Source organism: Rhopalosiphum maidis, chromosome 4 (assembly GCF_003676215.2).
Source record: "Rhopalosiphum maidis isolate BTI-1 chromosome 4, ASM367621v3, whole genome shotgun sequence".
Classification (NCBI taxonomy): Eukaryota; Metazoa; Arthropoda; class Insecta; order Hemiptera; family Aphididae; genus Rhopalosiphum; species Rhopalosiphum maidis.
In genome coordinates this window covers 22,919,227-22,939,166 of record NC_040880.1, presented here as the reverse complement: position 1 = coordinate 22,939,166, position 19,940 = coordinate 22,919,227, and the positions used below count along the sequence as shown (strand labels likewise).

Genomic DNA, 19,940 nt, shown 5'->3' with positions numbered 1-19,940 from the left:
ATTTCTACTTTTTTAATATAACTTTTTGGATTTAAGATGATAAAACCAAAAATATGGCTAAGTCGATGTCAAATAGACCTAACTGTTTTCAGATTTATCATCACTTCACTAGATCAATCGGTACATTTGGCAAACGAATACATCTAAATTTTTATGTTCTGCAGTGTGTATAATTTCACAAAAATAGGAACAGTTTGTATCAGATTGCCTTAATAGTTTTCGGAATAACAAATATTCACTGCAGTTATCGCTCTATTTAGAATAATATTATGTATTCATTATTCTGGAAAATAATTCACTATCATATAGTATTGTCTATCGATCAGAATATTATGACTTTCATACAATAATATCGTGTGGAAACAAATTATTCCTGTATGTATAATATTCTCGTTGAAATCGAACCATTACAATTAAAGGCAGTAGTGTTTAGAACCTATAAACATAATACATTTACCTAGTCCGCGTATTGTAATGTGTATAATACAAATAGCTCGTATTTTTTTTCAAAACGCATATCGGTTTTAATCAAAAGTAATTCATTATATATTATTATTTGAATCATTTAAACACGCCCCGGGCCCCCGTTCCATTATCGTATATTAACTTGTTTGTAATCAATCAAACCGTAAACGTCTTAAAACCATATACATACGTGATACTGTATATTATGTATAGATAAATGCAGTGGTCTGTGGCTACTTTTGTAAGTAATAAGTATATATGTATACACTATACATACATAAAAATATTGTTTTGTTTTTCGATAAAAAAAAAAAATCATACGTTAAATATATGATTCTGTTGTTTAAGTTAGTATATAAAGTTAAAATTATATATGTGTGATTGTGAAGGCCGTAGAGAGGGAGAAATCATAAACGTTGTTTCTCGAAAAGATTTTCACATTATATGTGTATTGTGTATATATATACCTACACTTAGAGGTGGGTCGACTAATTTCATGGTGGGCGTCGTCGACTGAAACTAATTATAATTGACTAATGTGTATATGTATAGGTTTTTATTTGTTATGACGAGGTGGAGCCATTGTTGACAACTACTTTTTACATACGAATGTTTGTGTGCATGTATTTATTAAATATTTATATATTGGATAATAATCTCTAAACCCTCTTCAGAATATTATATCTACCTGTCCTACATAAATTGGATACGCGTTTATACTGTGCGCTCCATCGATTCCAATGTCATTAAACACTAGTCAGAATCGATTAATTCCAATACCGTGTTCACAACCTATCTGCAATGTAACGTATCCTGTACAAGTATTATATAAAATAAAATAAAAAATAAAAATACCTATAGTCATTTCAAATTCATGCAATGGCGTTCGTTTTTTTCGTCTGTACCAATAATACAATAAAACCATATAGGTATATATCATAAGAAGGATTTGCATGAATTGGATTCATATAGTGCCTTTTATTGGTCGTATTATGTATCAGAATAATGCCTCTTTAATTTAAAGTGATCTGAATCATTTGCTTAAAGAACGCTAACCCTTTAAATTAAACGCATTTTATTGTTTTATTTGTTTTTTAATGAAACATTTTATTATTTTTTTCACTTATATACAATATAATAATATTATAGAAACCTTCTCGCTGTCAAAAAATCGATAGCTATAAATTATATTCTTCTATACTAGGCATTTAAATTGTCATTAGAGCTTCAGACTTATTTGAATTTGTAAATGTACAATAATATTTAAAAATCGATGAGTTATTTTATATTTCAGACAGGATTCAGAAGAAAATAGTTAATAGTCAAACCCGCTGAGAGATAAGCATTGAGGATTATAAATGAAACTTGCAGAAATAATACAATAGAAGTCTACCATTGTTATGGCTAGATTAATGTGTTATAAGTACTTATAATATTAGTTATATTAATATAATTATAATTAATAAACAAAAATTGTATTTTAAAATTTTAAACATCTAAGATAAAATATGTTTTACTGAACAAAGAATTTTAATTGTGGAACTATACATGTATAGTAATTCATCAAGCTTTCACACTCCCATTTTTACTTTAAAATAATTATTTATTCAAATCCAGATTTTTTAGAATCTACAAGTATTTTAAATTATTTAGGTTGTTTATACTACTTAAGAAGTGTCCTGTGACGATATAAACTTCATTTTTTCCAACTTAAAAGTAGGTATAATCTTTATTATTATAAAATATGAACAAATATTTTTAGAAATGTTGACATATCTAAATTAAAATTTGAGAAAGTAGTTTTTAAATTATTAAAATAGAATTATTGTGGATAATAGTTGTATTAAAATTATTTTAATTAGACCTGGTATAGGTATTTATCATTTGTAAATTGAAAATTATTTTCCGTAAATAAAAATATTATTATTATTTATTATACTCAAACAGTATTTTTTTAATTATGAAATGTACAAAAAAAATTATTAATTACTAAAAATTTTAAAATAATTAAAGCTCCCATATATCTTCAAAACCCATACACCAACATGAATAGTATATTATATATAAAGTTAAATAACTCAAAAACTAATCGCTTGGATTTTGATTATTCTCATTTGTAAATAAAAAAGTAGTATTATATTTACAAGAATATATTTAGTCTTATAAGAAACAATTAATTTAGGATCGTTGTCCATTTTGGGTAGTTTTATTAACGACACATATGTAGTTGAAGTACTTATTTTACTCTAGTATTTTTCTTCGTTTTATACCATTTTATTAAGTGTTAATTGTGTTTTCTGTTTAAATATAAAACTGATACAAAATCATTTTAAAGTAGGGTGCTAAAAACAAGCACTGATATTTAAATACATATAATCGATTCAGTGTGTGTACAAAAGTAAAATAGAATAAAATAAAATATTATTTATATATTATTACTTTAATTAGATATTATACATTTCATATTCTATTATACATATATATATTATAATATATTATAAAAACAAAATATACAACATTTAAGAATTTTTTTTTCAGATATTTACATAATATAGTTACGTAAACGTTTAAAACCTATAAATATTTCTATTTCTATTTATTTATCTTATTTATACATATAATATATTTTAATTAAAAACAGATTTCCAACTGTTTTATACTGCAAGATTGATGTTGTAAAACACACATAAGAAAATATTTCAGCATATATCTATATATTATATATTATATATTTAGGCGACATATAATTACTTTATTTTTAATATTAATCAAACACTCTAAACATTATAATTTTCTTTGTATACAAATATTCTGTCTAAAGTAATTATAATTTAGACGGATAAGGGAACGTCTATATTACATGATCTGAGGACTGGCTGAAGGGCATAATATAATTTATTATTTATCAAGCAGTATACTTATTAGATTTTTCATCGTAGTCATTCTACTCTAGCAAGAAATAGTGATGATTATATCCTTAAATTATAGCTAGACTTACCAGATAATTTTAGTATAAATATATAGGTAAATACTTTTTTTTGTAGTTGGTGAAAAGATATTTTATTATTGGTTATGCAAATACGAACAGTATAATAAATCTTTATAGTTTTATTAAAATTATACATATTATTATACCTATAACAATTTTACATCATAAGCAGTGTCAAAAATGAATTAGTTTTATAAAATATAATAACCTCTTTATTAATACGGATACGTTCTAAAGATTGTGTTCAATGTTTATAAAATTTCATGAGGCATATTTTATACATCGAACATCAAATGTATATATATATAAATATATATATATCGTACGAGTATGAGTTGGTATATGAGTATGACTATAATAGGTAATTTTTTTAATTGTCTTGATTATAGTCAGATAGTCTTATAAATCGAAGAATAAAATAAAACTCCAATAAACATCTAAAATGTTTGATGAAATAATGTCACATTTTTTACCCGTTCGTAATCATTGTTTTTTGAAAATTTAAATTTTTTATAAAGATTTCGAATTTAATATCATAAAAATGTTCAGCTTTTATGAGCAAAATGCATCAAGTGCGCCTATTTAATACTACTTGATCTATGTATGTTTATAAATTAAAACAAAACTGTGAAAACTACAAAATGTCAATTGCAGAACTCGCAGAAGTAGAAATAAAGGTATAATTTTATAATATTTATTTTCTATTGAATAAGCGCTTTTATAAATGGTAAACGGTTTTCAATTAAAATTTAAAATTTAATATGATATAACAGATAACTAAAAAGCTATAGTTAAAAGTAAATTATGATTATTTAAAAATCCCATTTTTACGATCATTATTATGATTAGATTTGATCACTTGATTTATGGTTTAATCATATATTCATAAACGAATCTTTCTCGTACTAAATTTTACCACATACATTAATAAGTACCTATATAAATTAAGATTTCTATAATCTAGATTATAATTAATATATTAACATCGTTGAAAATTTCACATAGTTTTCATATTTATAAAACGTTTATTATAAATCGATAAATTTAATTTGAAAAATTATCCTGATTAATATCCTTTCGAACAATTGAATTCTTTCAGGATTTCCGGTCGCAATAGGTCATTACGACAAAATATAGCTGTTTCGGTTGACTAGTGAAATCGAGCTATAATTTTCGGGCTATAATGATTTTTTATCGAATTCGGTTTATGATTTCTGTCCACATATATAGAAATAGACAGGAAATGAGTGAATAAAATAAAAAAATAGCAGAGCGAGATGACAAAAGAACACGTGGTTATATATATAGTATGTGTTTGATGTATAAAACATGGCGGAAAAACGAGAAGGGGTATTATATTGTCATGCGTGATAGCTTTATATATTTGTGTTTTATTAGGTCGAGAAAATGGTGTTTCTTTTTATTGGGCGGAGTGGTCTCGCATGCACACACACAAAATCCGATTCAATTTCCTGTAAACGATAAATTGAAAAAAAGAAAACGCTCGCTCGCGCACACACATACACGCACCCACACGCAGATATATATATATATAAACGCAGTGGGGTAAGAAAATAAATAGATTTGCCACCGTATGGCGCAATAGTCTGGGGATAAAAAATGTATAAAGTGTATGTATATGTATACGGAGGAAATCTTTTTTCTAGGGGTTTATAGCCGAAAAGTTTCGTACCGGCCTTTTTTCCACCGCGTATATAAGTACGTATATAATATAACTCGTATGTTAGTGTTATTATGATTTGCATAAAAATAATAAAATACCGTCATTGTTTTTCTTTTTTTTCGCAGGTCACACGCGTGTGCTATATCGTAGGACAAAACGCTAGCATAAAGTGGCCCCAGAAGAAACAGTGCGAACAGAGATATCGGGTAAAGAACCATCGTGCAGAGTATAAAACGTTTTACATTCTAGGTACTCGCATATTGTACATATATACGATAATGTTGCGTAGTCTAGAATGTTTTTGAAATTTGATCACGCGCGTTCACAATATAATAATGTTGAACTGTTGGAGTAAATCAAGTCTCGTGAAATAATAATAAACGTAATTTTTATATTTAAAAAGAAAAAAAAACAATATGGGCAAATAGCCTATATAAATTGTAAGGTTTATAGTACTACTATTGCTGATCGTAAAATTAAAATGGTACAAAAAAACAATAAAGCCTCGGAATCGTTTGATTAAAACTTAAATAATATATTATATTTATCGACCCGTCGAGATCGGAAAATACTTACAAAACTATAAACGTATATATACTATATATATATATATATATCTACGATATGTGTACGGTTTATTCTAATTTTGTAAAAATAATAACACATAATATATACCTATATATGTAGCCATATGGCTACATACAGGCCTATATGACCTATATAGGTTTATATTAATATTAACATTTAACAAAAAAACCAATGACAATTCAATCGTTTATATAATAGAATTTAAATTATTCTAATGTTTAATATCCCAGATAGATAACTTACCTTTAAGATTTGAATTAAAAGAAAAAGGAATGACAAACAGATCACAAAGAAATTTCATTTCATACTATATTATATTAAATACTACGGACGTTTTAAAATTATAAACAAGTAATAAATGGATAAAATGATTTTATTATGTAAAGATACAGGAAATACTGAACAGAGGGGATTATCATATGAATGGCTTTATCCTTTATATAGTTTATAATAAGATTTAAAAATTATAAAGAAACTGTTGATTGATATAAGTATAATGTACATAAAAATAATTGATTAATCGATAAAAATAATATAATATGTGCATATAGTGTAGCACTTATACTATAGACATATTGATATTATAGTATTACTTGAATACAAGTATATACGTATATATATATGCTGTATTTCATTTTATTTTTTACATATATCTACGTACTTTTTAGATATTTGAAATATTATTTATTCTTATTATATGCCACAAAATATAGATTATCTTTGGTATCTTTTAGTATTTTAATTATTATACTCAAGCAATAACTAGCACACATATATACAGTGTCCCGTGAGGATTTACCCACCGCAATATACCTTCCTAAAATAATAAAGATATCATAATTGTGTTATTTTTAAAAGACTCACAGGGACAATGACTACAAGTATTTTATATTTTAATTTAACGATTTGGTAAAACATTTAAAAAAAAAAATAATTTTTTATTTAATTATTTGAAAAAAATTCAAAAATAGCTATTTTGTAGTTTATTTTTCTGAAAATTTTAATGTTAGCGTAGTAATATTAATAATCACTATGATTAATAGTAATGATTTTCAGAAAAATAATCTACAAAATAGATATTTTTGAATTTTTTTTTTTTTGTTTTGGTAAAACATTACATTAAATTAAAATATGAAATACATATACATACATAATTATATTTAAATACCTGTAGTCCTTGTCCCTGTGAGTCTCATAAAAAAAAAACCCAAAATTATGATATCTCCATTATTTCAGAAGATATCGCAATGGATAAATCCTCACAGGACACTGTATATATGTTTGTTAGTTATTGCTTAATTCATTAGACTAAAATATACCAAAGATAATCTTTATTTTGTGGCATATAATAAGAATAAATAATATTTAAAATATCTGAAAAGTACCTAGGTATATGTAAAAAATAAAATAAAAGATGAGTTGAAAATTTGCAATCCTGTATAATATAATAATGATGTTGAATAAATACATAATTTTATCGCCTATAAAATTATTATTAAATATAATAAAGATGAATAGACAGTTTTTATATGAAATGAAAAGGAAATAAATGTCTATTTATATGTATAGGTAATTTAAGATACATAACATCGTATAATTATTTGCATAGAATATTATATTAGAAATAATACATATATTTAATATTAAATATTATGCTACAATGGCACAATACGTATACTAATAACTAATAAGGTAATAAAATAATAAATAATATGATAGTTTAATATTTTGTATAACCTGTAAAATTATAATTAATAATAAATAATTAAGGTATATGTTTCTAAACATCTAGGTTTTGTTTAAGTAGATGCGTTTAGGCCGTATAGTTTATAAATATTTACATTGTAAGTTTTGCACAGTATTATGCTTTATTTCATTGCGTAAAATATTATTTAGTTATTTTATCAACCTATTAATACCTATTATAGCTTATTAATGTATCTATTATTATACGAAATATTAAATTTATAGCCATTCCGGACGGTTTTAATGAGCATTTGCTTGAAACCTGCGGTTACATTGATAAAATTATCATAACATTATTATACTATTTGCATTTTACAGCTCACAAATTCTGTACACCAGTATATTATGCCTATACAATCGGCAATAGGACAGGGATGTACACGCACGTATTTTGGCGTATTCGCATGTTATTGTACAAACCATGATTAACTAACTATATAGAACCGAGATCATAGGTACTTCGACTGTGCGTCTTGTAACGACGTGTCCAAAAGTTGAACTCGTCCCAAATCTGGACACTTCCTGGTAGATCACGGTTAGTGAACGATACCACGATTACAACGGCCAATCGGAATACGATAAAAAGCGCACAGCGTGACAGAGTACGACATATACGCAGCTGTATACGTACAGTGTGAATCCAGTTTGTGCTTATATTTTTAATCTATACCACGACTAAATGTATTTACCTATAAAATAACCTTATCGTTATACTGATATGTGACCTGTATTTATTTAAAGTTTTTTCTAGTTTCACTTAGTATAGCTCGTGATTTACACATTTTACACACGAAATGTTTACAACCGTTTTAATTGTGATGCTATAATAATAATATATTACGTAGATGCGTTATAAAATTCCCGTGAATTTACCCCTTTTAAAACTCCATTAAATGCCAACTATAGGTACACAGATTTTTAACACAGTTATTTGGGTTATTGACTAAATATAAAATACAGGTTTAAAACTATATGTCCACACATGTTTTTATTTTATATTTTCAACAACCCCGTCAACTTCGAATTATCGAGAGTCGACTGTATTTAAAAGACACATGTCGTATCGTGTACTCATCAGAATGGTCTCCACTCTCCATGAATAGCATGAATACACAGTATTATTGTTCCTATATACCTACAATCCAAAAACTTAATTTTTCTTGAGTACTTATATATTGTAACATGTGTATGTATAGGTTATGTTAAATTAAAATAGATCCTAATAACAATTTTTAATACAATAATTTTTCTAAAAATCATTACGAACAATTCATTTATAGATACATTTCTTTTCAAATAATTTTACCAGAATCAGAGTATTAATACAATATACAAATTAATTTTAAAAATATTTTTACTGCGACACGCCATGAATGAATCCCCCTATCTGATATGCACAATGAAATAAAATTATTATCGACAGTATTCGTTATAAGTTAAAACTTGTAAATAATTAATGATTAATGATTATACATAAAAACTGTTTAAAAAAATATATTTCGCTTTAAAAAATGACCATCGTACATTGGTTTTTATTAATATAAAAATAATAATATTGATCCAATATGTACACAACTATACGACAGGCAGAGTATAGGTACTTTCTAAAATCAACATATTACGTCTTGATAAATAATATGTAAAGATATTACTCTAATTCAATACATAAATAATATACACAATACACAAAGTAGCTAATTATATTTTTATGATATAAGTAATATACATTATATTTTAATTAGAGAACTATTACTGTTCTTCATGACATCTTACAGTTAATATCAAGTTATGATTTATAGTTTATACATGTTTGTTTATAAGGTTTTCAAGTTTAAAAAATATAATTTTGGTATAACAAAATATTTTTTGATAAAACTTGGAAAAAAAACCAAAAAAACTGATGTTTCCGCCCAGGATCGAACTGGGGACCTTCTGCGTGTTAGGCAGATGTGATAACCGCTACACCACGGAAACAGTTGAAAACAACTGTCAAAAACAAAATTAATTAAGTCTCATTATGACTTTATAAGGGATTTTACCTAATTAAAATTGACCGAAAAGAACCTACATTTCTATACTTAACATGTTTAAGTTTTAATTATTTACATGTAAACGAAAATTCTTGATAGATACTCTGTGATCGTAATTATAAATTTTTGTTTAAAATATGCCTGTTACTCTGTTAATTTCTCACAATTTATTGTTAAAATAACAATTCCTGGTTTCAATATTTCTATGCGATTTTTAATTTTTTTGTACAAGTTGTTTGTTAGGAAATAATAAAATATATCTATGATAAAGTAATGAAAGCGTATTTACCGCTGTCACGGGATGATTTATGTCAAGATGTTACTATAATAATTTATTAATTATATACTTACACATTTTTTGCTTATAAACGCATATATTATTCCAGGCTCCAGCCTCGATTAATAACATACATGATATACACGTACATTTTCTTTACACACGATTAATGATATATTATTAAAATAAATAATAATTAACTAGCACCTGCAGTTAAGCGCAAGAATATATTAAATGTTTTTTTCTGTTATAACTACATAATCTGTGGATAGCCAAAAATTAGGTAGATTAATATCATTGATTATAAATCAAGTATTTCTAAAATTATGGATTTATATTATATTATGCAGTTATATACGTACCTACTTATATCTTATAATTTATTAGAACCAACGGTTCCAACGGTATTGTGCCGGGCAATGGACCGATTATAGGACAATAGTCAATAAGTAGCAAGCGGTAATGGAAATTTAATTTTTCAATTGACCTACCTATAGGCTATAGGTGAATGGAAAAACACGTAAGGATCACAGGTGCTCATTTCAATAACAACGTAATTACACAAGCATAGTTTGTTTATTGCTTTTAATTTTCTTTCGTTATTCTTTTATGCACTTATTATTCAGTATTCACCCTCTCCTTTATAAGTGAATAAAATACAATAATTTTAATGTATTTTTTAATTCAAATTTTTTTTTATGGTGTATAATAGTATTATCAGTAGCTACCTATATTATTGATAAACTTATTAAATTATAAACAACAAAATTGAACAAACACTTTTTTTAATTGAATTTATTAGGTTTAAGATAGTAAAATATTAAATGTAATTTTTATCATATTTATAATTAAGTTTATATTGTTACACTATACGTCTATACCTAATAATACATTCATAAAGCTATATATGGACATATGATCATATAAATATAAATCTATCTAATATTGCTTATTTATTCAGCAAAATACAGATGCACGAAGATTAATTAGGACTAAGGGTCTTAAGAAAAACCGTTAAATACAATATGTCTATATTGTAAACAATATATTTATTAATAAGATAAATGAGTACACCATGATATAGCAGAAACCACCCTAAGTCACCCTTTCTTGGTGCCCGTCTACACAACGCATATTATGGTAGTGATGTAATTGTATTATAAATAATCAATTCTACATGTTAATTAAATACACAACAATATTATTATTAAATATCATCAAACTGACAGAGCCATAGTATTATATAATCATAATAAGACCGATTAATAAGTTAAAATATATCAAATATCGTACAGAAATAAGAATAGTAAAATATATGCAGAACTGTCTTACCACCATCATGTCTGTCGTATTGACATAAGGCCATAAGGATAACACGGGAAACGAGAAAACTCGATGAGTCGCATCCTGTTCAATGTATGTATTTTGGTGATGAGAATAAGCATTAATAAACATACAAAAAATAACAGAAACTACCTATACGTTAATCGTTTATTGTATTCATTAAATTAATAAGATTGTTTTTTCGTTTTTATTTCTGAACTATACAGTCTGTAAATATTTTTTTCACAATAAGTAGGTATATATTAGACTATATATATATAACAATATCAAGTCGGTATAGGCTTGTGTAAAGAAACCAATCAGTGTTGGGACTTTAGGGTGTGTGAGTAATTAGTGAGAATTAATCAGCTAGTAGGACTAAACACCACGTTTACTTCATGTACCTTCTAGAATCCTCAAGAAGATAGTGTTCAGATAGTAAGTTTATGTATTAGTGGATTTCGATACTTGTGTGTATTACAATGAAGAATTTTATAGACGATTTTGGCCAAGTTTAGAACCGTTTAGACAGACAAGTTTTTATATAGAGTATCGTTGGAGACGTAGTACGGAGCTTTTGTTATTTGCCGGAGATATTTATTGGATTGAAACATTTATATTTTATTGATAATATAGGGCTTGGCAATCCCCCAGACTTGTCCATATAAGTCCGAGGAGCATACAAGGAGTTTATATTCGAGATTAAGATGTTTTTATGTAAGTAGGTATAGCTTAATTGGTGGGAGAAGTTGTTTACAGGTAAGTTGAAATACTTGAAGTGAAAATGGGTTGTCCCATGGACGGCGGTCTAGGTGCAGACCCAAATATACAATATTTTAATCAGTTGGTAGGAGTATGCTGTTGAGGTATACTTGAGGACGGACTGTTCGTTTTAGTCTGAATGTGCACTTAATGAATTTTGTTTCGTTAACTTTTATCCCTGATTTTTTTGTATCAGATGGAAGAAGACAATTTTTAAAATCATTTTAATAATCTAAGCAATAAACACGTTATACCTGTATACCACATAATGTTTATTTATGTACTTAATATATGTTTACGATCGTGTGACTTAATTAAATGTATATGTTGTTTATCGTATATCATATTATACAAAAATACAAGATAATTGTATATAGCTATGTAAAAAGTAGAAATTAACAACAACAAAAAAGGGATCCGATTTTGCGTAAGACGTTTAACAGTCTAACGCGGGTTCATTGCGCACATGTATATTACAGTCGGCGATGGAATGAAGAATATAAAAGGGAGCCGTGAATAATAATAATAATATTATATATTATTATTATATGTTTGTACGATCAAAATATATGCTGATGTTTTATTTACACGTACGTATAGATGTATACGTGCGTGCGTAACGTCGCGGTTGAAAATAATATATATACCTAATATAAATAATAATTCATGTGTTTGATTTCCTACTCGCCCCCGCCACCCGGTCCTAGACGATCTGTTGCAGGAGACCGCGGTTTTTCTCTCTTGTTCCTCTTCCACGCCGTTCGCTGTGGAATAAAATATGAGATGGTATCTGGGGAAATATACGACTCACGTATATACGCGCGCCTATCCATATCGTATGATTGTATGAATGCACAATGCCCCCTCTCCCGTCCCCCGACCCGAGGGCTGACGATGATCATTCCGCGACCGTTTCGACGGGGCAACTTTATATATATATATGTATAAAATACGCTGCAGACATTACAAGTTTATATCGGCCATTTTGCCAGAACTTATTTGTAGTTTGGGAATTGCGGTCATCAATTTCATCCCAACGGACGTTTCGAACTGATCTTTTATCGACGACGGCGCGTCCAACGCGCCACAGCAACTGCACACGTATATATATATATATATATATGAGTGTAAAGTGCTGATGTATGTATATATAGGCTTTGTCCCTTTATCCGCCGTCACTCCGTTAAAGGCGGCAGTCGACTTAACCTTTTTTAACCTTCGCAAGTCTTCCCCTACGCACATTGCCTGTCTGCTGCACGCACGTTGTACACAGTTAGGTTCTTATATATATATTACCTATAGCCACGACGAAAAGAAAAACATATATTTTAATATTATACAACTAAGCTGATAGATATAGAAAAGCGTGAAAACGGTGAAAACAGATATCGGTTTCATCGAAACCTGAAGTTCTTGTATAGAAAATTCCTATAACAAATGCGAATTTAAAAAATCTGTGATTATAAAAACGTCTTCAAATTTTCCAAAAAAATTAATTGTTAATAGTACTTTAGAGTTTGTTAGGGAAAGGATTAAGGAGAGAAGGAACATCATCATTACTTTCATTTATTAGCATCCACAAGAATACTAGCTATACCTTACACGCATAACTTGACGGTAACCGTGTTGAGGTCGGCAAATATTTAAAGTACACAAGCTACAGATGATATAAAAACGTCTCTATAAACTCACTCTGAATTCTACAATAAACGGACCTATAGTTACTTAGTTCAACTATAATTTAATTTTAAGTATAATTATTTACAAATAATTAATAAAACAAAAAAATAAAATAACACAATTTGTCAAAGTTACCAATATGGGCCACTTCTTCAAACAATTTATTCATGTGCAATAATTTCACTCGGAGCATGCGTTTATTGTAAACTTGTAGGTGCAGATTTTGATAAAGCATTATGAAAAATATTGAAAATTGAACCCAATGATTTATTTTTATGATAAGAAAGCAAAAGATAAATCATATTATTCTATAACGCCATGATTAAAATAACCATATATATTTATTATATAATGTATATTATTAAAATTATTTAACTTAATGTATACGGACAGTGAAGTACAATGTTTTAAATATATAGGTAATAAAGTTGTACCTATAAGATCCGCAGTTATCGTACAGTTTATTTTAATTAAAATAATATATTAATTATCATACCTATATATTATACTCGTCTTATAATGGCCACGATTGCGTATTGAAATAATACAATTTGTACTAACATAATTAACACCATAATCTATATACATTATTATACATGCGATATTATTTGTATCAGTAATAAATTTAATTATAGTCAAATATCTTTTATTTAATAATAATGAACGAAATGTTAACTACAGTTTATGTAACTCAGTACTTCATTACAATTTTGTAATTTTGAATAACAATTTACAATTTATAATATTACTATAGTTTATAGTTTTAGATTTTTTTCAGATATTTCTATAAAAACATAATACTATATAATATGTAGTATACATAGATTGTTCATTATTTGTTATAATAATTAAACTTGAATTTATATAAATTTTTTATTTATTTCAATTATCGGTGGCATTTAAGGCAATTTAACGTAACATTGATTTTGGATTATGATTAGGTTACATATAAGTTACATTATTAATAGTATATATTAAAAAATTTAAATTGTATATTAGTATATACGTGTATATTATAATCCATGTTTTATTGATGAGGTTTGATCTTGATATAAACTCTAGTAGTTTGAGAATATTGGTAAGTTCCTGGTTTAAAACTTCTAAAAGACGGTTGAAAATTTCCAATTTGTTCCTCTACAACAACTTTTAATTTACCTCTTGTGTGTTTATTCGAATCTTAAACTCTTATTAATATATACATTTTAACATGTATTATAAGTCGAACATACCCCCTCCTCACAGTACAAAAACAATATCATTATTATACTTATAAAATGTATAAATCAGTTTGTTATTGAAAAATATAATTTATGTGTACTTTGTAGTGTATATATTTTTTTAGACTAGTCATGTCAATTTATGTAATAAATTATATTATGAATTTATTAAATAAAATACAATTTTTGGAATACCTATACATTTACCTACGCAGTATTATAAATTTACCGTATGACCTTTAAGCAACATATAGCCAATACAATATAGATAATTACTATATTATAATATACACAATATAAAATTACAATTTAATACAAGCTGTAATGACTTGCATAAGTAATATAATCGTTCATTTTTTTTTTTTTTGAAATGAAGTGAAATGCTTTATTTAAAATGTATTATTTCTACACTTCAAAATGGTGTATCTGTACTTAAAATGTCCTAATTAGTTTTCAATTTATAGAATTAATAAGATAGTTTATTTAAAATCGAATCGTTTAATCACATACATGTCACAACTCTGTATGGATAATAATATTATAATATATTAATAAACACTGAATTTCTAATAATTCAAATGTTGAAAGTCAAATTATAGGTAAGCTCAAGGTAGATAACTTAAACCCTTAGTATACTTACCGATGTACTTAAAATAATATTAATTATACGGTAAAATCCATAGATATATTGAAACCAAATCTAAAAAAAAACAGAGCAGGAACAATATTTTAATAATTTTACTATCCAATCGCCTCTGTAATAATATTAATTATAGTAATAATATATAATAGATATTATTTTAATTACTATTATTATATATATTTTATGAATGGTCTTCTTGGCACAAGTTTCCTGGCAGTGAAGATAATAGAAAATGTTGTGACTTAATTTAAATAAAATTAAATTGTAACAATAAAAATATATATTTATATATACATATACAATATTATTATATTCATTAAAATATGTAGATCGTTGGCTATTATTATTAATAGGTTCATAAATGTGTAGGTTATCTAAGTAATAACTTTTTAAGTTCTTAACTATCACTTTAAATGTATATTTGTCTTATAGAATAATATATTTATTTAAAACCCCAATACAATTTATTTTTAAAAAAAATAACATAAATCGTAGTTTAATCGTGATTAAAAAATGATTTATGTTTTACAAGTAATTTATTCCTTGTATGGCTTACAATGTAAGCTGATTCTAAACGCGAATTAATCCACATATTTATTTCTTTAGCAACTGTATAATATGTTCAACAGTTTTACCACACAATATTTTAATACTTGGAATTACGTTCAACCGGATATTAAATTTCTTCATACTATATTAGATGATTCTATAATTAATTTATAAAAAAATAAAACATTAATGAACCTGAGACAACATTCACATATTCATCACTACATATACCTACAGATTATAGATGGCATACCTAGCGATGTTGAAGTACTGAAATATGTTTTCCCCATTTACAGAGCTCTAAAGGATTGTATAATATTTTAAATACCATGTACAATTTCAAAATTGTATTCATTAGAAAAAATAGTAATTATTTATTCGTAAATTTCACAATCTAGGTTGAATGTACACGGGATTCCTCATTCATTTCAGATTAACTTTAAAAACTTATTGTATAATATACGAGTTTTCCGCCAAACGTTCGGCGATAATTATTGTATCATGTATATTAATTTTATAAGTATAATATATATTACAACATAGAAGATTAGTTCAATCATTATATGAAAATATAATTAAGTTAGGGTCAATACAACGTATACTTGAAAGAAATTTTTTAAATGGTAATAAATTACTTACCTTGTGTATAGTAAATAATTACAAACTAATGATTGTTTAAGTATATACTGTTTTTGATATTTCGAAATTACAAATTAAAATATTTGTAATCACAGATCCTGTGATATATACAATATATAAAATATCTTCAAACAGAAAGCCTCTCTATTTACAATATATATACAATAAAGGTAATGAAAAAAACATGTTTTACGTGGAAAATAGATTAACGCACTACATATATATACGGTATGCAAATGTACACAGAATTATTATAATTGAAATTTAACGACATTTTTTACAGTGAATATATTATATATATATATATAATATAGGCTTAATAGAGAATAGGCGGCGGTGGCGGCAGCAATAGTGGCGGCCCGTGACGCCCTGCAGGCGGCTAAAACTTTCCTGCGCAGTCATTACCGGACTTATACAGCCATAAGGGTGGGTAGGAGAGGGCCCGGAGGAGCGGGTTGTAGAAGCAGCTCCGGAGGAGGATTACCACTTCATTTAAAGCCGCCATTTCGTAAACGGCTCACTCCGATTGGCCGGTTTGGTTTAATCGATGACACCCGGACGAGCTTTTAGCGTGGCAGCGGTGGCGGTGGAGTCGGTTAACGACGTAGTCGTCAGCGGCGGCGTTCTGGGTAAACGCCGCCGCGCCGCCGGGTGAAAGCGAGACGGGTAGTTATATATATACGCGGTGGCGGCTGCGACGACGGTGGTGGCGGTGCCGTTTTATTAATGAACTTGGCACAGTATGCTGTTTGTTTCCATTTTAGTTTAAAAGCTTTCCTCTTGTTGTAGTTCCTTTTTTCCATTTCTTCCTTCCTCCCGTTCCCGTCCCATCGCCACTTCGACAAAGCGAATCCAATTAAACAACGAAAATACCCCGGACCAGTTTTTATTGTTCTCCTCCCGCTCTTTCTCTTTCTCTGCTCATTTATATGTATATATATATGTATATGGTATATAGAAAGAGCTCCGCTTTTTGTTTTTCACCCTCGAAATTACTTCACTAACGTCTTGCTTGACTTACCCTGCCATTCCGCTGATTCCCGTATACAAACTCGTCCTCTGGGGCAGTTTGTGCGGAGACAAATACTAAACGCGAAACATCCTCCCCTGCAACCCCCGACCGTATCCATAAACAGACACCGCATCAGTGCGTAATACGTTTCGGTGTTATATATATATATATTATAATGGCAACTCGAGCCGTAGATGAAATTGCGCCCAAACTTTGTATAAATACGGACTTTTAGAGGTCATTGTGACTCCACTGACGTTTTAATGGAGACTATATACACAATATATGTTGCGATAATGGTTAAATTTTACTCCACGCGTTAATAAATCCATTTACGAAAATATTACTTGACCCAAAATTTATAGTCTTATACATATAAATATTAAAATATGCATGTCTCTGCGCAAGCGCATCTTGAAATAATTTTTTGATAATTTAATTATAAAATAATATAATATAGATAACCTATAATAAATAATGAGATCACTTTAGCGTAACTTGTTGTTATACATTCTAAAAGATTAGACAAGTTTTATTATATAACCACATTTTTTATCAAACAACGATTTTGAATAAATTGCATTACGAGTAATATTTGAAAATAATTAGACCTCTTTAAATATGGTCCAATAACTTGTTAGCTGTCTGAGAAAAAAAAACAAGTAATTTGAAAAAAAAAATATGAACTCATAATAGTATAATAACAACGTCTGTACTGGATATACGTTATAATAGTATGTACCTGTATATTATATTTTTCAACATGCTCATTTATACATAGTTTATAAGCCCTAAACAGTTAACTTGAAATGACGATTCTAGGAAATAATTAAATAAATAAAACTTTTTAAGTATCTCCCTGATATAAAAAATAAAACTCAAAATAATGACCTCTATCAGGACGAAACGAATTTTAGAATAATGTTCATGGCAATAAGTCACATTAGGTGTGTGTATACAAAGATTCGTAAGAACATAAAAAATATATCATATGTACATTTTACATGTTAAACAAACTCAGTATTTTTACAAAAAAATCTTGAATGTATTTAATTCCTAAGAATCTTTACACATTTTATAACTACTATATAAATTTCAATTATATACGTTTAAAAACCAGTTTGCTAAATACCTATATAAGGTCGCGTCAGATTCCTTTTAATTTCGAACTTAAATTGACGTCAACATCAACCTTTATTAACGAGCTTCGAATAAAAATTGGATAATAATCATTAACTACGTTTGTATCTGGATATTGTATGAACATATTTTATCACATATCATAATTTAACACTATACAAGTAATAAATAATATAAATTCCGTGGAAAAATTATAAGGGTAAATTTTCAAAGTATTTAGTTATTAATTCTTAGGTCAAATACTCTTTTTTTTAACGTTTATAGAAAATTAATGTTTTTCGTCACAAATAATCAAATTCAAGGAAATACAGAGGGAATAAAAAAGGAATTTAATAGTTTATAATAATGATCAAAACTCTAGTACAATTCAAAAACTAAATGTTATAATTTTATTAATAATGTATAATAAATTAATAGTTTATTACATACAACTAGGATGGTAATAAAAAATATATGTTAATATGTATGTATACTACATTATATACTATATTATAGTATACTATGTATATACTATATTATCGTTTTGTATAAGGTATTGGATATTTTTAAAGGTAATAATTATATTTTTATTATTTTATTTATTAATTTATTATTGTTTCAAGTTTTTTAAGTTTCGAGTCTAATATATAATATTATATAAAAACTTAATTGCTAATAATTTAAATTTAAAAAAAAAAACCCAGGGAAGTCACTATTACATTATAGGTTTCTAGTGTGCTTGGTCATTGAATACGTTAATGTAATGGATGTGATAATTCTGAATTTGCGAGTTCTATGTGTCCTGTGCAAATTCTATATTATATAGTTAGCCTCTATTTCCAAAGATATATATTATCATTAAGAGATATTAATATTCGTAATTTTTTTTTTTTTTTATTAGTATTAATGTACCAATACGGTAGGTTGAGCTTATTTTTATAAAAACACCGCGTGTATTAAAATGTTCTATATTATTTTATATCATATGCTATTGCATCATCATCGCAACTTATAAATTAGTACTAATGTGATGAAGTACAACGATGTAAATAGGTTTGTAAACTATAGTAGTATAAAAAATTTAAATATTTTAATAATCTTAGTACAAAGAATACTCTAAAAAATTGTTTATCTATATTATAAATAAATCTTGTAGCACATTTTTAAGCCTATAAGATTTAAAAACTAACTCTTATATACATTTTCAACTACAAATT

General features: G+C 26.9%; 1 non-coding gene across 1 annotated transcript; it reads right to left on the bottom strand.

The window, feature by feature from the left end:
- Window positions 1-9,373: 9,373 nt before the first annotated feature.
- Window positions 9,374-9,446, bottom strand: Trnav-aac. Its single transcript has one exon. It is a non-coding gene; the product is annotated as a tRNA-Val (tRNA).
- Between the last annotated feature and the right edge of the window lie 10,494 nt (window positions 9,447-19,940).